The sequence below is a fragment of the Leuciscus leuciscus genome (genome assembly GCF_965113295.1).
Source record: "Leuciscus leuciscus genome assembly, chromosome: 1".
Lineage (NCBI taxonomy): Eukaryota > Metazoa > Chordata > Actinopteri > Cypriniformes > Leuciscidae > Leuciscus > Leuciscus leuciscus.
This window is the reverse complement of record NC_138725.1, coordinates 4,951,788-4,972,409: the sequence shown is the minus strand read 5'-3', so window position 1 is coordinate 4,972,409 and position 20,622 is coordinate 4,951,788. Positions and strand designations below refer to the sequence as shown.

Here is a 20,622-nt window from a genome sequence, read left to right as displayed (position 1 = left end):
GATTCACTAATGATGTGATTGCTGTGGTAGGAGTTGATCTGCCAAAATCAAAAATATACAAGTTACTGAATTTGTTTTTATGCTCATAGACATCAGAATATAATAATGTAAATTCTTCCAAATATAAATAATGGTAAGAAAAACAGTTGAAATCATAAACAGAAATAAACATAGGCTACTGTTAGATAGACTGTTAGCGGGTTTACCAAAAAGATAGTGAGTACTTTACATCATATATGAATAAGATACATTGAATAATAAGGCCATATATACCTGTATGGTCAGTTTCTGACTATCCTACCATGTATATTAGTAGCTTGGAGGACTCTTATACTGTGTTCATAATAGAGAGAACAGGAGACCATTCCCCCATCTGAACATAGAGGTCCACATAATGAAGAACAGATGTTGCCGGTTCCTTCTTACAGAACAAAGAAATCACTCTTATATGCTGAGACTTAAAGCCCTGCATTTCAGCCCGAGGGGCCCCGACTTTTTTACGCCCCTAGGGCCGGGCTTCGGGCCAATTTTCACGTCATAGTTCACATGCGGGCCGGGCCTCTGGCTTTTTTTGGGATATCCTTCTTTTTATATTTTTAGACATTAATTAAAAATATATGAGAAGATGACGTCGACGATAGAAAAACAAACATAGAAAGACATTTAATAACCTCATAACTTTCATAATCTTATAATTACACTGACATATGATTGACATGACAGTCGCACGCACGCACACACACACACACACGCACGCACACACACAGAAGGTTTCCCGTCAGCACGACCCACGATTCACCTCATGTGCAAATAATGGAGAATATGAGAAAAATCGCGAGTGATAGAAGAGGACTGGGTTAAAATCTTCCACTGTGGATGCTATTCTTTTTCTCCACGATGCTCTGTAAGAGACTGTTCTAACTTTTCGTTTGGTTTTCGTTTACACTGTTGGAAACTACTGATGTTTTTCATTTGATTGGACTTTATTTTCGTTTAACTGTTGGAAACTACTGGAAAAAATAATGGCCATGTTCTGTGGTGCATTTTTGAGGTAAGATAACCTGCAAGTTTGTTTTTGATTTATTTTATTTAATTTGTTTAGATTGTAGGCTGCTGCTCATTTCGTTTGCGAGCGCTGTTGCGAGCAGCCTGAGCCTGCCTCAGTATTTCAAAAAAAAATTACTCACTGTGGTTTAATAAATAAACATTAAACTAACTGTCTGTGTGATATGCTTGAAGTATTTTTATATCTATGGATTTTATTGTACCTAAGTAAAGTATTAGCGTTGATTTGAGAGGCTAAATTGATCAAACATGTTTTACTCGCTGTTGGCTCGGCTTGCTGCTGGTAATTTTTTTTTATTTATTTTTTTAAATGCTCCAAACATTTGTCTAAATTAACTTAAAAAAGAAATGAAAAGAAAAGAAACATAACTAACAAAACGGACATATTTTAATGCCAGTCTGCCGCTGTGAAAAAAAAAAAAAAACGGGCTCGGGTCGGACTCGGGCTGATAATTCTGATGAGCTGTCGGACACGGGTCGGGCTAGGGCCTGAGCGTCTCGGGCCAGGGCCGGGCTCGGGCCTAGATTTGAGGCCCGTGCAGGGCTCTACTGAGACTACCATACTAGAATTTCTTAAAGCTACTTATAGTAGCCAACAAATCCCCTCAGTCTGCTGACACCAATGAAATGAGCTTTAAGTGTCCATTTACAGGAGATCTGAAGACATCAGCATAATAAATGAGGTGAAAACAGGAACTATTGTCATGAAATAAAGAGTGTTTTCAGCAGATCTGTTAATATTGATGAGCCTCAGACTATCAACACTCATTCAACAAGCCATTCAGGATCATCAGCAGATCATCTCACTTTATTCTGAGTGTTTGCTGTTAGAAACACATTATTTGAGTGAGGATACATCACAAAAGCCTATACAACTTCTCTACTGAAAGACAATACTGTTATTTCTCACAATGTAACATGGATAAATCATAAATAATAAAACAATATATATATTTATTTAATTAATTAAATAACCTCTCTTTATGAACCTCTTCAGGCAAATAACTACAACACATAATACGTGAATCTAAATATAGTTTGACTTTATAATAACTTACTTTGCAATAAAGTAATTCCATCATTAACGTGTTACATATTTGTATACAGACACTGACAATGGTCATAAAACTCTTAAAGGCGTCATATAATAGTAAATGCACTTTTATAAGTTGATTGTACTGAAATGTGTGTTGACAGTGCCTGTACACAACCATCATAAAATGATAAAAATCCATCCAGTGGTTTTTTAAAAATCTCCTTATATGTTTCCCACTCTCCTGAATCAAGCTGTTCGATATTGTGACGTCACTAAATCGACGCCCCTCCCACGATTGTGATTGACAGCACTGTGTTTCAACACAGACCCACCCTAGCTCGTGAGCGAGCTGTCTGACTGTCATCATAGTGCATTGATATGCTGGAGAAGAATGGCGTCGTCTAAGCGATTGTTCTTGGGTGTAGCCTAATAAGGAACACAGGTTACACAGCTGTCATTTTATTGATGTTTTTGATAGAATATTCCCAAAGCATTGACGCGGGGTTCCCTCGCGGGGATTCCACGCATAGGCGGATCTACAGGGGGGCAAGGGGGGGCAGGTGCCCCCCCACTCTAGAGCCTTGCCCCCCCAGCTGCCCCCCTAACTTTGATGATCCAAAAACTGTACTTACAAAAACAACCCACCACTATGTCCAATACATTTACCAAAAGTGAACAATTAAATTTTTTATTTTAAATGTATTATTCGCCCCTCCCCCCTGCCTCTCAAATAGTTACGTCCCTGATTCAAACGTGCAGAGCGGCGTTCGCTCAGTCTGGCTCACACACACAGCAAGTCTGCTGCGGTGCGGTGGTCCTGCAACCCGACTAGACTGAGCTGCCCCTGACAGAGCCTCTGAAGGTGAAGTGAGTTTCCCCAGGTGTAGTTTAAACACACGTTTAACTTAGTTACATTTGTAATGAATGTATTGTATGCTAAAGACGATTCAGCATCAGCAAAAACAGCGAGTCTATTACGTTAGCCAAAATCAGCGGTCAAATCGCTCCCTCGTGATTTGTAAGAGCACTCTTCCCTTTGATTAGCCTAATTTTGATTTTAGTAAAGACAAGAACAGCTTAATAAAAAATATAAAGGGCTAGGGCTGGGCTAAGGGGGCTTAAGCCCCGAATGTTTTTAGTAAAGCCCCGAATATGTTGTTCAATTGTCTTTCTCACAGAGCAAAGCAATTAATCAGAAAAACAAATGTGAATAAGATTACAGCGGCCGCGATTACCTAATCATGAACAGTGCATATTAAATTTTTATTTAATTTTTTTCCCTTTGCATTGAAGGTACTTTTGACGTGCTTTTGCAGCGTTGAGCATTGTAGCCAATCACAGACATGTCTGTTGATCACATCGGCCAATCAGAGGCGTTTAAATGAGTCGCTGTGCTGAAGGTGTGTTTTGCGCGAGCTCACCGAGTTCACGTTCGCAAACCTGTCATTATTATTGGCAATAAACTTAAGATGCAAATAAGAGATTCACTTGATATTATTATTGATGCTGCTCTGATGCACTACATTACGCAACACTCTGTTTGTTGTTAGGAAGACTAAAAGTTCAGCGGTCTAGCTCATCAATGTCAAAATGATTAAATAAGTTAACGAATGCCTGGTAAAATGTAAGTAGAATTTTTTGTTTTATATTTGACTGTTTTACAATAGAAAAGTTCAACTACCGAGACAAGCAACGTATATTTTGGGCTTCGTGTGCACATCTAAACGATCAAATATGTCAAAATGGCTGTCTTGGAGATTCACTTAAACAGTTTATTCACTTAAATACAGTTTATGTCTTAAATGGGCGTTAATAGTTGGGAGAAAATATGATGCATAATAATGATTAGATCTGCATTTGGTCTTAAAGGGGCAGCAGTCTAATAAACCTGCTGACGATTGCTCCATTAATGTGAACCAAACAACAAAAGGCAAAGAGAAAATCAGTCGCAGCTCTTGAATGAATAATTTTGGCTTTTATAACTTTAATCTATGATAAACTATGCAGTGTTATTTTAAATCTGACTTTATTAGATGTCTTTTTAGCCCATATTACTCCTGAACAGTAATGCCGACATTACTGAAATTAAAGCACTGGGTATATCATTTGAATATTTGTTTAATTGTTTACTTTTTTTGTTTGACCATGTGTTTGTACTTTGTTTTTGGTGTCCTATGTCTTCTGAATATAAAACACAAAAGCCTGCACCCTTCTGCATAACATGCATGTTTTATTTGTTTTGTTAAAGCATTGCTTTTTCTTTTGCTATAGATATTTATTTTACATTTCTAAATATAAAGCAATATTAAATGTGTTCATAATAGTTTTTTCCCCCTTTTTTTTTATATAACAAAAAGAACAGATAAGAATACCGTTAAAGTACCGGATCGATAAGGAGTATTGGTAAGAGTAGTAATACCGTTAAAACCTTAACGATACCCATCCCTATTGGCAGCAACGAATTAAAAGTTATGGCCAATTTAACTGCGATTTAAATTCAGTATATATATTTCTGCCATATGTTGCCACCCCTCAAAAATTCCTGCCCCCCTCTCGCCACCCCATAAATATGTTTTGCTAAGAAGCTGTTCCTGAAAATAGGATCCATACCAACTATTCGTGTTCCTGCTGCACCTCCAGAAGAACTGAAGTGAGTGTAACGTTTTATTAACATTTTTATTAATATTTATATTAATCTTTGCGCTTGCTGCACGCTTCACGATGAATGTGGCTATTTTTACACTCAGGGTACATTACGGCATGTTTTCTATGTACGACAACATAATATAATTCATAATCCCACGTTTATAATGAACAATGCGTTATCGGTTATTGTGTTAGAAACGGTGTATGCACAGAACAGAGGGCGGGGTGAGCAAAGCTCTTTATCATTTAAAGACACATGCAAAAACGGCGTGCTGAAAACAGAGCTGTTTTTGACCAGGTAAAATGAGTGTTTTCTTACAATACTAATGAGAATTTTTAATTAAAGCATATTACAAACTTTTAATTTAGACCCTAAAGAATCATATTAGCTTGTACAAAAATGGCATTATATGACCCCTTTAAAAATAAAGAAAATGTAACGTTTCCTGTGTCATACTTAATTTATCTATATTCCCATGTATAGATTTGATATTTCCCACATTCATTACTCATACAGGGGCAATAAAGTGTCTACATCAATTTTAATAAGTAAATGTAATCTGCCAAAGATAAATGTCGACAATAATAAATAATAAAGGTAAGCATGAAAACGGCAACAGCCCAGATAGCAAAAAATATCGGCACGGCTTCTTTTTGCCGCCGGCCCCAAGCTGTCGGCTATAGGTGCGTCCCGCTGGCGGCGATGAAACGTTTGCCGCCGAATACGTCACTCCCATTTTTTGCGAGATGCCGCCGGCGAACAGCCGCCGGGCCGCCGACTTCATTCTCTCTGGCGGTTGCCGCCGTCTAAATGAACCGCGGCCGGCTGGCGGCAAGCCGCTTTGAAATCGACCAGCCATTGAAACTGACAGCATCTTAACTAGCCTACTTTTCACATTTAAAGCGATTATAATTATTATGTGAATTATATACATTTTTGTTGTTGCTCCAAAGCCATTAGGGGTTATAACAGATTTGACTCTGATTCCATGATAAGGTTTAGGAAATTACATTTCAATTACTTTGAAACTCTGAAGCGATAATATGTAAAATATATAGAATTATTTTATTCACTTAAGGTGACAATTCTTTACATTTCTTTGATTTATGCACAATTTGAGATGCACCAATAGACCAAAAAGAATTCCTTTTGTAAAACTTACTTGGCAATAAATATCTTTCTGATTCTGATTAGTTTTTAAAATAAATATTTCATTCATGGTATGAACAATTTAGCAGAATAAATGGATGAAGTTAGATTTTTCACCAATGCTTGAAATCAGTGAACAGTGAAAGACATCTGCAACTTGGCCAAAATCTTGGGTTTGCTTTATATATTTTTTTATTAATTTGCAACCATGGTAATGTCTATGAGAAACATGAAAATCCCTGTTTTGACCTGAAGGATAAAGTGAAATATTTATAAATATTTTGTCTCTCTGTCACTCCAGGAAATTGTGTTTATGTCTTTCATTGTTTTACAAGCTCAATTTTTAATTTATTTTACCTTTTACATGTATAAGGAATTACTTTGCAGTTTGCAATTGCGAGTTTTGCGACCTGTACAAATGTTTAAGAAAGTGTTAAAGCACAAACAGAGAAGTACCTCCACCGGTCGAGAGGGGCAGCACCTAAAAAACTGAAGCAGATTTACTCGTCTCGTCACACGGTTTCAGTATTTGGAGAGAGGAAATATACGATCTTTTAAGTAAGTACATTTTTCCTTTTTGTTTAACGCAATATTAATATGTTCATTTTTGACATTGTTTTTAGTTCTTCTTCTTAAAATCTGTTCTTGCCTAACTAGTCAAGCTAAAGTAAGTTAGCCTTGTTTGCAAAGTTTCCGCCATGCTTCTGCCATAGCTAGGCTAACGTTACTTAGTTTCTTCCTGGCGTTGAGTTTTCTTCTTCTTCTAAGTATGTTTAACTGTTATGTATGTTTACAAGTGTGAGTACATGTGGTTTAAGATAGTATTGGTCAGTCGAATTAACTAACGTAACGTTACAGTTCCTGAACTACGGTGGGAATGGTAACGTTAGCAAAATCTTCACGACAAGAAAGACTGATCAGTATAACTTGTGTTTTTTTTCTAACTAAACATAATTATGCTGCTAGTCTAGATTACAGTGTTCGCTACCACATGCTGTTTCACCTTTTTTACACACTGAGTTCAAGCATGTTCTAACGTTACATGTTAAATGTATCTAGCTACAGTAGGTAGCCAAACTTTACATCTAGAAAGACTAGTTTAACTTTTGGTGTTTTCTTACAAAAATAACTATGTAGGTTGTTTATATGATTTTGTTTGTCTGAACATGGTTTTCTGTTGATCCACTTGTGAAAATTACTGCTTTTTCGAAGGTGTGAGCATTTTAATGTTGTTGATTTTGCCTGAAATTTTTTTTATCAAAAAGTATACTTTATGCTAATGTGTCTTCTATTTTAGATGCTTCACATTGTTCAGTTTATCAACAAGGAGGATCTGCCATTTGCAGTGGTTCCGCAAGAGTGGCTCAGCGAAGGGCATGTGCCACTGGCCCCCATTTAACCTCCGCAAAAAAGACAAAGGAACAATTTAGCCATCCGCTGCACACCTCCACACAGCACCTGGGAGAAACATCATTTTAAGTTCATGAAGGGAGCAGGTAAATGGGTCTGACTTGTACATTTGATTTTCCTTTATTTCATCTGTGTAATTTATTTGTCTGTTTATTGTGGATAACGGAATCTTTCATTCATTATTATTATTATCATCATCAAATTTCTGTTTCCTCTTTCTCAGAACCAGGTTTCTCCCCAGTAATCCAGAATCCGCCAAGAGTTTGAGTACAAGTAAGTGATGTTATTTGTGAAGTTTTTTTGTCTTGGAAACTATTGCTTCTATTTAAAGTTGGCATGAACTGGAAGTTACAAACGACTTTTCTCCAGTGTTGTGACGTATTTCCAAGTGAAAGGGAATATTGAATAGAGGAGCAGGGTTTTACTCTAGCGCTCCTCCTCTCCATCTCTGCTCATAGCAGACTAATGGTTTGAGGGGAGTTGCCACGCCCTCACGCCATTGCACATGACCGGAAGAGAAGTCGTTTCGAGGGGGGAGGGAAGGGTAACGTATTTGATTAAATATTATAAGGGTACATGAATAAAAAAATGAAGTGCACAGATGAATCATTTACATAAACACTACAATATTACATATAAAAATACAAAATGTAAAATTTGATTTCATGCTGACTTTAAGATGATGAATCCTTTAATCATAATCTGTTTTTCACTAGGACACTTGATGGGATTCGCTGCAGCAGTTTCTGGATGAAAGGTGTTGAGGTGTGTTGTACATTCCATTAGCTTTGCACAGTTCAATTATTGTTTCATTACTGAATATGCAATACTCTGCATTGAAATGAAAGCTGTTATGTTTGCTCCCCCAGCTCATCAAGTACTAAGCTTTACTCCCCCGGCAGCAAATTTACCCTGGCAGCATATGGGTGAAAACTCTGGAGGTATGTAATACGTTGCGCTTAACTAAGTGTTACATTTAAGTCCAATTCATTAAATGTATGCAATAACTTCAAACATATTTTTACATGTCAATGATTATCAATAGGAGGGAGAAAGTCATTGCTCTATTGTTGGCCCTTGTACTCCAATGGCATCTCGTGTCAAGCATGAAGTTTTCAGCTGTGAAGGTATATTCTAGCCCTATGTCTTAATGTCCAGTGTTTTAACAGTATTGCAAATAGTGCCTTTAGTTGTTTGTTTTATTTTATTTTTTAAATGTAGAACCAAGCCCTGAGGGAAAGCAATGCACGAGCAGGTGAGAACTTGCACTGTTTCTTAAATTGTACTTTTTTGTGTGTGATGTAAGTCCAAAATTACCATATGCCTTTCATTTTGTAGCTTCGGATGACAGCGGCTTACTTCAAGAGCAGGTGAAGCAAGTTCAACAAACAATGTTGAAGACATTTGCTTGCACTGGGCAATCAGGTACAACTTGCAAACAGCACCTGTGATTGTTGGTTTAATTCCCACTGGGGCTACCTGTACATGTAGTAGACCTAGATATAAATGTTATAGTTTAGTAGTTGAGGGACCAGGACTGACTATTTTATTCTGGGAAACCCTGTAGGTGCAGATCAGACCCTTATGCTGTGACGTCTTGCAGAGTTTGGCGAAGTTGTGTCTGTTGGAGTTATCCCTGTCAGGGGATCTGTTACTCCCCTACACACCCAGGAAGATTTGTCGTGTCTTGACAACAGTTTGAAGCAGGATAAAAAGCTCCAGGAACAATTTGTAAGTTTGCTGATTATAACGCCATAGAGTAATCTAAAAAGTAAAATTTAGTCTGAATCCTCAGCCTTTCACATTTTTTATTTATTTATGAGAAGCTTCAGAGAAATGTAATTTGTAACACTTTTTTGGATTTTCAGCTCGGTGTAGGGGATAAAGCATGTTTTAGAGACATGTTCCTTTAGACCATTGTTCAAAGTAAGTTGGATATTTTTTTTATTATATTTAAGTAGATGTGTATGGCCTCATGCAATTCAAATGAAATGACAGATCTGTATTTTCTAAATTAGCCATCCGGAAGAACCTGGCAACCCAGGATGCCACTGATGAAGCGGTCTAGGTTAACGTTTCGCGTTACCTGAAAGGAGCATCTGACCGTGAAGGCAGAAAAAGGCACCGCACAGCTGAGAGGGACCCACAGCCGACCACTTAGGCTGACTACTGACACCCCAGAATCACTGACAACTGGAATCCTTTCTTTATCTTGCAGTCAGTAACATCAAGACCCCTAAAGAAGTCAGAAGTGTCACACTATACTCACTAACTGTGGAAATTACTTCTTTTTTTTCTTTTTTCAAATAATGCTTGTAAGTCCTTGTGCCACAGGTCAGCATTGCAGCTATAATGGTCTATTCTACTCCAGAGCTTTACTATAAATTACTACCACTTAACCTATTGTTAGAAATGGCTTGTAAATGTGATGTCATACTTTGATTTATTTGGTATCCTGCACATTATTTCGTATCAAGTATTCTCTTTACTTGTCATAATGTTTACAGGTAATTTTTTTCACCCTAGAGCTGTCCTCTTTATATGAACAATTATTGTAAGAGTTGTAATTTGCTTGTAAGGCTGTTTTTTGTTTGTTTGTTTGTTTTTTTTTACCAAAATTTAATAAGAAACCTGCATGTTAGTATATTGATTTATTTAGTTTTCTGTTATGTTTCAGTGATCTGACACATCTTGTTTAAATGACAGTTAATGTACTTTGAAATGTGGAATAAAAATGCCAAATGGATATTTGTCTGGTTTGAGCAATCATTATTCTTGATAAACTGCATGCTATAAATATTAAATATTATATATAGCCAGAATAAGCGGCGGCAGATCGCTCGAAAATAGCGCTTGCCTCCAGCGGGCCGCGGAAGGGCCGCCTTAAATATAACGGCGGCGGGACGGCGGTTGGCCCGCGGGCCGGCCGCGGAACGAAGGCGGTAGGAAAGCGGCTGCCGCTTTTAAAAAGCGGCTGCCGCCGGCGGTGCGCCGTCCAACGTGTTTGCGATGTCGCCATTCTGCCGCTTCTACTGCCGCCGGAGCGCCGACGGTGGTCCGCCGACTCATTGCTATCTGGGAGAAACACCTGAGATCGATTCCCATCACAGTTCTCAAACTTTAACTTGACATTCAGTAACAGTTCTCACTCCAAACATAGAGTAAATCACACAAACGAACTCAAAATCGCTCAGGTCTGAATGAACTCAACATATTCTCCTCATGCTCGCTGCTGCTGCACTAAATGTTTATTTCAGAAGGAAGACGCCAGAAAAGACGCACAAGTATCGCTGCGATCGATGAAAACAGTACAGGAATGAGCCTATCGCTTAATCAAACTGTATAAAGTGTGTGTGATGGTTGTGTAAATATGAGAAATACCGTGAACTGCTCTCCTCACCTCAGAAGACTCGACGCTGCCTGAAACTCAATGAGGGTAGAGACGGCGCTAGCGAGCGGTGACGTCATCGGCCTCCAAAGCACGCGTACGGTACACCCCCGCAGCCAATCAGGGCCACGCAGCTTTACTACTACCCAGCTAGCAAAAATTGTGCGGGCCGAAAGCGGCCCGATTAAGGCTAAAACAATCGGCCAATCCTCGGCATGAATCTAGGTCCGATTGCTCTGCGAGCGCTCGGTTTTAACGCGGCCCGATTGCGGAAACCCGAGTGAGAGGACGTATAGCTCGCCTCCAATCCCGTTCCTTATTTGGGCTTATTTGAACTTTGATTTCCATTCATATCAGGTTAATACTAAAATTGCTTAGCAGCCGTTATTTATGCAAGATAAACAAAGTAAAACAGCACAAGGAAGACAGGTTTCATGTTTAATGCATTTTTTATTGGACCACACTACAAAAATAGGATAAACACACTTTTTAATAACAGATTTGAATAGAATAGAAATAATATCACAGCATTAATGTAGAATCAAGGAGTTCAAATACCATTTTCCAATATCAACATTTTTAACTTTGAAACATTTAATTCTGGCCCACTGCATTTGAGTTGTCTACGCACACACACTTTTTAATAACAGATTTGAATTGAAAAGAATAGAATAGAACAGAATAGAATAGAAATAATATCACAGCATTAATGTAGAATCAAGGAGTTCAAATACCATTTTCCAATATCAACATTTTCACTTTGAAACATTTAATTCTGGCCCACTGCGTTTTTGAGTAGTCTACGCACACACTTTTTAATAACAGATTTGAATTGAAAAGAATAGAATAGAAATAATATCACAGCATTAATGTAGAATCAAGGAGTTCAAATACCATTTTCCAATATCAACATTTTTAACTTTGAAACATTTAATTCTGGCCCACCGCGATATTTGAGTTGTCTACGTTGTCTGCCTGTTCGCCCTCTGACTTCGGCCACCATCCCTATCAGAGGCTAACCACAGACACCTGGTGATGAGCAGCTCTGTTTCCTCTTCTGTAGAATCTTTGGTCAGGGCATTGCGGCGGACTGCATCTGAGAAAAACACAAGATAGAAGAGGGCAGCATGACCACGTGATGTTACTCAGCAACCACCAAAACTTAATTTGGATGCAGGGCTCTACACTTACATTTCTTTTTAATTAAAAAAGTTTAGGAGCACAGTCAAAAGTTTAGGAGCACCTTCTGATCAATGACAAATTAACCTACCCATTAAAAGGCGGTATTTGATAAAATGACTTGCCGGGGCATTTTTTTTTTAAAAAGCGCATATTCTTAACTAAATCACAGCCTTTGTGATTTCATGATAGCACTATGCTATATTATGATTGTAAATGGTTTTAAATAGATCGCGTAGCCTTAGAAAACGGTGTAATAATGTTATTCATGGATTCTCGTCTGTGGAATGCCCCACTTCCGGTATTTTGCCGGTTACTCAACACGGGTAAATTGCTATTGAGGATTTTTTTTAATCGAGTGCTCGACTTTAATCGAGGAATCGTTGCAGCTCTAGTTTCAATGGAGGGTGCACCCATAGAACCTGATCAGGTCAGTCGCACTGGTGCTCCTAAATACTTTGTCACCGTCACAGCCAGTAAATAAATAAATAAATAAATAGGTTGCACTGTAGAGCCCTGGGATGTCACCACAGTGCAGTTATCCAGCACTGACACTCACCCAGAACCACACTTTTAATGAGTCTCGCCAGCGAAGTGTTCATTGCTCTTTTCAGGACCTGCCCCACAGTGTCTTTAAGAGTCATGCCTCCGACCATTCCAAGGAGAACAGTCTGAAACAAAGACATGTAACTCGTTAGTTATTTAAGGATATATAGCATGAGTGAGAGTGGGGACTGACTTTTAGGAATGATCTGATTAATGCATAATTTAACTCACCAAATTCTTCTTCTCCTCTGGATTCTTTAACGTCTCCTCCAAACATTGTAGCTCCTCAATAGTTGAAAGTAGGAGCCCAAAATGTGTTGGGTCTGGCGTGAAGTCTGGAACTGCTGGAGATTTGTAGGAGCTGCATCAGGATGAGCAACTGCTGCTCTCTGATAGAATCAAGCTGGATGAGGATCTCCTTAGCAATTGCTGTAAGACACAAGAAAAAGCAGGCACAACAGATTAGTAGCAAAACATTGTACATAGATATGTCAGAGTAAACCGAGAGAGTTCACTTTGTAGAATTCCTACCTGTAGGCACAGCCTCCTGAGAAGACCTGTCTTTTGTGTCTTCCATGGTGTTGCTTTCCATGGTTGTGTTGACATTTCTGCCTTTATAACTGAGGGGATTATAATCAGAGGAAGGTTAAGTTTAAAATAAAAATGTTGAATGTAATATATTTTTCTCCTGGTCCTTATTTTAAATAGGTCATAAAAAATATCAATATTATCGACTGATATGAAACGCTTACATCATGATACAGTTTTCAGTCATATCGCCCAGCCCTAGGGTAGCTAATAAACTTTTCAAACCTGTCTGTACAGACCGCATTTAGCCAAAGGTAATGTTGATGTTAGCTATAAAGTGCGATTTCAGTTTGCGCCATAAAAGTACAACTAGAGGCCAATTCACACCGCAGACAAACGCCAGCAAACACCAACAAAAAAAAGTCACCAACAAAAGTTGGTCGTTGTATTCAGAATGTTATGAAAAATAAGTGTCATGTTCACACTGCCCCAACAGAAACCGACAAACTCAAGCACCCACGGAAAAACACGAGATATTCATTCATTTTAACCAATACAAGTAAAAGATTGCAGCTTTCAGACACAACTTTCTTCTCGTTTTATATTGTTAAATGTCGAGAGTGCATCTGTTACAGGCCCCTGTGCAAAAGGCCATTAAATGCACTTCACGACGTCATACACAGCGTTCACAAAATGGCGGACGGTCTGCACATAGATCTTCACAACCCAGAACATTAATACACAAAATATTTGCAGCATGAACATATGTTGTATATCATACCTGTAAAACCAGGAGCAAACGTGTCAGCGTAATCATAATCCCCAGCAACTGTGAGGTCGCCGGCGCAGGCGCAGCTGCTCCTCTACCGTTATAAGAGTCCTCAGTTCATTTTCATAATAAGAGTCCCGATCTCACTCAGCAACAGACATGACCCAGCTTTCAGCAGACCAAAGTCCCACATCATTCCTCTATTTACATAAGTAAAATAAATATTTTCTTACAGGATCAAAATGTGCACATACTTTAGGACAAAACGTGTTTGTTGCCGTTTGTCTGTGCGGTATGAATTGGCCTTAAGCCAGCTAACATTTGTTCCACTTTATTTTCTTCCACAGATCAAAGACTGTGCTCGTAAATATTATTCACGTAAATTGCATTCAATAAAAATGGTGTCTAGCCTAGCAACTAATTCTTTGCCAACTAGCAGAACGAAAATATGAGCTGCTAGCGCAAAAACAGCGCAGCTAACGTTAGTCAATGTTAGCTTCGTTAACTTCGCGCCATAAAAGCTTTCATATTACCCCCATTTGCACTACTTTACTCAGACAAAAATTTTATATTGTTGTCCTAATTAATAGAATTCGAGTTCTGAATTCTTTCTTTTCGTTTCATCTAGGGAAGCACTGTCAAATGAACATGAACAAAGTTTAAACGGATCGATAATAATCAACATTTAATCAGCAACAGTTCGAAATATGTAGGTCGACGTAACTCGATTGAAACTATGCTCGGCGTGAAATGTTGATGCTTTTTAAGGAAATTGAACACAACTTACCTCAAGTTCACTGTAATGACGCAGGATCGAAAAGGGATGATTTTAAGTCAGGCGTTGAGTTTTATCTCACCGAAAGTTGTGCACACGTCTTGCGTGCTGACGCTCGCTGCAGCAACTGTTGAAATCGGCTTCATACCGGTAAACGCATCTGAGCCGAGCGCCCAGAGTTTAACCGTCACTGCTGGTAAACATTTGAAATAGCCAGTAAAATGAATTTTAGACTCAGTGTTAATTTTAGACTACCCAACTACTCAGCCGATGCGCGACTGCAATCACCGTGACTGTGCGAGTGATGTCGAGCGCCCATGCATTTTTAAAATACACGTAAAGAATCTTCATGACAACTAAATATTTTTGCTATGGTTATAAATATTAAAAATTGCTCTGTGCAAAATGACTCTATTATTATTATTATTTACCGCATATATTTTGTTTTGGACAACGACATTCGACGAGTATAACATACTAAGATACAGTCAGGAATTTACGTCAATTTTAAAATAATTTTTATGTTAATTATTGCTACATTAAAACCATCCTTGATTTAACCTAAGCCGAGTCATTTCCAGAAGTGGTCCAGATCATACAGCAGAGCCGACCAGTTACGGTGAACATGAATCGGCCCAGTGCTTTACAGCCGTAACAAAAATGCATGTGCCAGAGCGAGCTGCGGGCCACAATCGGCCCGGTTAACACACGCCGATGCCGAGTCTGAGCCGCAGGCGCCGCGGGGCAGCCGAGCTCGGGCCGATTATACATGCTATCTGGGTAGTAGCCTATGGAAGCAGATTAGTCTCAATAGTGATGGGATTTATGGCTCTTTGAGGGGATCCGGATCTTGGCGATCCGTTCCTTTCAAAGAGCCGTTCAAAAGAACGGCTCTTTTGGCTCTTTTTAAATATTTAGTCAGTTTTAAGAAGCCAGCTTGGGGGCATCTCAGTTTATCCTGGAAATAATCACTGGGAGGAATGATGAGGTGAGATTTGTAGTCAAAAAATTAAAACTCAGATATCACACACCAATATCTGAGTTTGAATTATTCTGAAATATTGATGATTATTACCTCATTTGTCATGTGTGGACTATATTCCATAGGGTTGCACAACATCCCTCTGCTTAGACAGTGACATCACTATTTTGGATTTACCTTTAGTACAAAGTGTGTGTATGTGTAAAGCTACGTTGACTTATGTTATTCATACAATACCTACTCACAAATAAACATCAAAAATAAAGCCGGCTGCAATGAATTTCTGTGCAAAACAGCTTTTACTACAAACACTTCCACACAAGAACATTTTGATAGAAAACAAAAAATATTTAAACTTAAGTTTTAAATATATACTGTAGATAAAATTTGAATAAATAAAATGGAAATGTCTACATACAGTCCACTATTACTACTATTACTACTGTAAACTTTGCAAATAGGACATCAGCCCCTTCAAGTCTTAAATGAACAATAACAAAGTGGGCTGCAATGAATGTCTGTGCAAAACAGATTTTAGTGAAAAATTTCTATACAAGAACAGTATCACAAAAGAACATTTTGATAGCAAGGATGCGTGCACAACTATCATCATGCTGTTAGGCAGTAGCACCCCTGCGCTGGGTGCGCCCCTCCCCCTATAACTGTTCTGTCTCGCGGAAGAGCTAATTTGTGTGCATCTGTTACCCCTTTTCCACCAAGGCAGAGCTGGTGCTGGTTCGGAGCCAGAGCCTAGTTTCAAATCGGTTCTTTGTTTTTCCACCGCCAAAGCACCAGCTCCGAACCAGTAAAACTGGTTCTTAAGTAGCACCAAATCATTGCAGGGTCTAGAACGGAGCCAAGAAAGAACCGCTTGCGTCAGAGGCTGGGGGCGGGGTTACCGTGGCCAACAAGACTGAAGAGAAACTTGTGACCGCCATTTTTAAATAGCAGCTAGTCGAGCTAATAGCAGCTCGATTATAATATCCGTCTATGTAAGTTACGGCGAGCTGCACGAACGCGTTGGATTCGCCGTGTTTGGATGCCGATTTATTTTCGCAAACCCATGAGCATCCATAGTAACGCAACGTCTATTATTGTTGATGCCTTGTTCGAGATGCATCGGAGCAGCGTGGACCGATCAGAGCTGCGGGAGTGTTTGGAGATCATACGACTCCTTGTGCTTTTTGATCGCTTTCGCAGTGCTTTGATTTCATGTGCTGATCGTTCTGCGAGAAGCCGATGCATCTCGAACAAGTCTGGTGTGTTTGTGTTTGGCGCTGCCGGACTAGCGTTGCTGGGCAACATGATACGTATGCAGTGACGTAAGATATAGCTCTGTTGTGGCTCTCTGGCCGGTGGAAACGCAAACCGGTTCGTCAGTCGAACCAACTCCGAACTGGCAATAGCTCTAGCTCTGAACCAGCACCCGGTTCTTGTTGGTGGAAAAGGGGTATGTGTGAAACACGCATAGGAAAAAAAGAACGACAGAAAGAACGGCTCCCCTCCAGCCGCGACTCGGCTCCCATCGTTCATGTTTATGAGCCGTTCAAAAGAATCGGTTCGTTCGCGAACGTCACAACTCTAAGTCTCAAATATAATTCACGCAAAAAACATGAATCCACGCAGAAAAATCCACGTGCGTGAAAAAAAAATATATTCACAAAAAGCAATTCACATGCGCAAAATAAAATTATATACTCATAAAATACATTTCACAAATGCAAAACACAATTCGTAGATATACAACTGTGCACAAAAACCTTTGAATGTTTAAAATGTACGAGTGTATTCTTGCATTTGAATGTGCAAATCGTCATTCACGTACGAATCGCCTTAGATATGTGTGTGTGAGTTTTTGAGACTTTGCTGGCAGCATAACACTCGTAACACAGAGCAGTCGTACTCTTTAGCCAATCAGATTTAAGCTTATCAATCGACCAATCAGTATCACGTGAGGGCGGGCCTACCTACATGTTACGTCATCAGCTTTCGACCAGTTCATGGCTTAGCAGAGGTAAGTGCAGTTAATCGTTCATTTCTGTGTTTAGAAGTTAGAGATCATTTGAAGCAATAGTTTATTAACTGCTGTTTAGTCCACGTGTGAATATAAACATTTATTTTTAGTATTGATGGATTTTCATGTCCTGTCCACCACACATTCAACCTATGATAATGTATGTAATGACGTGCATATATAGGAGACATGTTTTGATCTGCATATATTATGTAGTTTTATTGTTTCAGATTTCCAAGACAGATGATGTATGAAGTTGCAGACAACCAGTACTGTGATCTTACCATTTCTACTGTAATTCATTGAAAACAGTCATGTTGCAAGCCATCCATTTTGACAGTTGTTTCAACAAGTGGTTGAAAGTGATGCATTGTTACTGTATTAATTTGTCTCCTGCGGACTATATGTACACGCTTTAGGAATAAAGCCTTGCTATGCATGCATTATTAAATGTTCTTGTAAGAATTAAAAGATTCAGACATAGTTCAATTTGAAGTTTCTGAATCCTTTGGGAATAAAATATATAAAATGACTTGATCATGATTAATGTTCCTGTTACATATGAAGATCATGAACTGACAGTCTAAACTGTGAAGCACAATATTCAGTACAGAGAAATATACGTCTCTTCAGGAGTTGTGAGATCCAGTCAGAGTGTACTTTGCTTTTAGAGTATATAAATATAAGTGCAATACATCAAGTGAAAAGTTAAAAAATGAATTGTGTTCAGTCCGGTCATCAGTAGACCTCTCTGTTAGGACATATAAGATTTTGTCCTGATATTTAAAGTACTAAAACCCTATAGTACAAGAGGTGCAGACAGAGGACGTGGGAAATTAAGTGATGGTATTTGAATAGAGTTTACTGAGTAATCTTAGTCGCATAATCTTAATTGCCTCTCTATGATAAGTACCTTTGTCTCATCAGCATAAAATCAGATTTGCCTATTTTACTAGGCAAAGTAAAATTAATGCTTCACAATATTGTCCTGAGACCTTAAGATGACAATAAAAAACCTTATTTAAAAACCTTGCAATGACAATACAGCACAAAACATAAGGAAATGCATGTTGAATATATTGCTAACACTCTACAATAAGGTACAATTTAACATTAGTTCATGTATTAACCATGAGCAATACATTTGTTGCTGTGTTTGTTAATCTTTATTAACGTTAGTTAAAAATACAGCTGTTCATTGTTAGTTTACAGTGCATTTACTAATGTTAACAAGATTTTAATGAAGTATTAGTAAATGTTAACATTAACAAAAAATAATAAAGGCTGTTCACGTGCAGTTCATTATTAGTTCATATTAACTAATGAAACGTTTTAATAAAGTGTTACCAATTAAGACATAAATAAAAAAGAAATAAAAAAGTATAAAAGAGAATTAAGAAACAACATGAATTAAGATGTTCGTGACTGCTATCCAGATGTCACACCAAAGGTGAGTAATCCTGATAAAATGCAGGGAAACAAGTGTTAATAATAATTTAACATCATACACAAATGGCAAAAAACACTGGTTGCTCATTAAAATAGGTCTATTCACTATTTAAAGAACAATCTCGATGGGTATTGACCACAGATGATTGTTTTGCAATCATTAGCGTGATTGTAGCTGTGAGAGCTGTCTGTACCTTCAGCTAAAATACAACAGAACAAGCATCATTCTTCTTCATTTTTGACACGATATGGGACATCTGATTACAACAACACTTGCTTACATCAGTTAATAGTTCATAAACTATTGCTTCAACTGATCTCAAACTTCTTTAACTTCAGTTAACACAGAAATGAACGATTAACTGCACTTACCTCTGCTCAGCCATGAACTGGTCGAAAGCTGGTAACATGTAGGTAGGCCCGCCCTCACGTGATACTGATTGGTCGATTGATAAGCTTAAATCTGATTGGCTAAAGAGTACGACTGCTCTGTGTTACGAGTGTTATGCTGCCAGCAAAGTCTCAAAAACACACACACACATATCTAAGGCGATTCGTAAGTGAATGACGATTTGCACATTCAAATGCAAGAATACACTCGTACATTTTAAACATTCAAAGGTTTTTGTGCACAGTTGTATATCTACGAATTGTGTTTTAAATTTGTGAAATGTATTTTATGAGTATATAATTTTATTTTGCGCATGTGAATTGCTTTTTGTGAATATATTTTTTTTTTCACGCACATGGATTTTTTTTTTGTGCACGTGAATTAGGTTTCATGCATGTGAAATTGTCTACGCATTTGTGAATCATGTTTTTTGCGTGAATTATATTTGAGACTAATCTGCTTCCATAGTAGCCTTCCATTATTATTATAGAACTGAAGTGACTCCAGTTACTAAAGGTGAAAGGAACTTTTTCAAGTGAAGCACAAAATAGTCAGAATAAGCAGAGGAGGATCACCTCCATCTAGTCTGAAAAGCGTCCTAAGACAAATAGTAAAGACTTGTTGGTAGATTAGCACCTGTAGAATTTCCTTTTGCTGAAACCCCAGATAAAAGTAGAAAGCTTCTGAAATAAAAACACATCTACAGAAGACTGCATTCTCCTAACTTTTACTTTATTCTAGGCTACTAAAAGCTACTAATTACATCTTCAACAGTGTAATAAGATTACTGTATCCATTTTTTTAAGAGTAGTTCCTTATTTTACTTTTAGAACAAAAAGTAATTAATTAAAGGGTGGGGGAGGGGGTGAAATGATAGTTTTTTACACTGTTAAAGAGTTGGATTCCCATGTTAAACATGGACAAAGTTTCAAAAATTACGTTTTTTTTTCGAGTATGGGCATGTGTGACGTCAGATTCGGCACTTCCTAAGGGCACTTCTCCCGGAAGGGCGCGCGCACCCGTAGACCAGAGCGAGAGAGTGAAAGCAGTATTCCCATCAAAGCGCTGTGCTCGGCTTTAGGGAAGTCATCAACGGAGTTGTGCAAGTGTTATAAAACAATCATCGTCCATGGTTGTTCCCTGCATTTCGACGATGATTGTTTTATAAACAAGGCCCAGTTCGACGCCGGATTTGCAGATCGTCTAATGCTTAAGGATGGAGCAGTCCCAACGATAAAGGTTCACGGTCGTGCGTTGGAACCGCAGGCGGTGAGTAAAACTCATAGACTGTAAA

At 38.4% G+C, this 20,622-nt stretch overlaps 1 protein-coding gene and 2 long non-coding RNA genes across 8 annotated transcripts in view; 2 read left to right on the top strand and 1 right to left on the bottom strand.

Moving 5' to 3' along the window:
• Positions 1 to 20,622, top strand: part of LOC309494460 (uncharacterized protein) — a 310,444-nt gene that overhangs the window by 54,537 nt on the left and 235,285 nt on the right. The window lies entirely within an intron of this gene.
• LOC309494485 lies at positions 6,218 to 10,053 on the top strand. 3 transcript variants are annotated; one of them, XR_014204327.1, is made up of 11 exons: positions 6,218 to 6,455; positions 7,195 to 7,393; positions 7,531 to 7,580; positions 8,024 to 8,072; positions 8,177 to 8,248; positions 8,353 to 8,434; positions 8,529 to 8,562; positions 8,646 to 8,732; positions 8,875 to 9,038; positions 9,176 to 9,233; positions 9,326 to 10,053. It is a non-coding gene; the product is annotated as an uncharacterized lncRNA (long non-coding RNA). The 3 variants fall into 3 exon arrangements; XR_014204326.1 differs by lacking the exon at positions 9,176 to 9,233; XR_014204328.1 differs by lacking the exons at positions 9,176 to 9,233; positions 9,326 to 10,053 and having other exon boundaries at positions 6,226 to 6,455; positions 8,911 to 8,922.
• Positions 11,126 to 15,277, bottom strand: LOC309475333. 4 transcript variants are annotated; one of them, XR_014197611.1, is made up of 6 exons: positions 14,505 to 15,277; positions 13,730 to 13,917; positions 12,952 to 13,040; positions 12,652 to 12,849; positions 12,434 to 12,545; positions 11,126 to 11,791 (listed from the first exon to the last, which is right to left on the bottom strand). It is a non-coding gene; the product is annotated as an uncharacterized lncRNA (long non-coding RNA). The 4 variants fall into 4 exon arrangements; XR_014197612.1 differs by lacking the exon at positions 13,730 to 13,917; XR_014197614.1 differs by lacking the exons at positions 13,730 to 13,917; positions 14,505 to 15,277 and adding an exon at positions 13,173 to 13,716.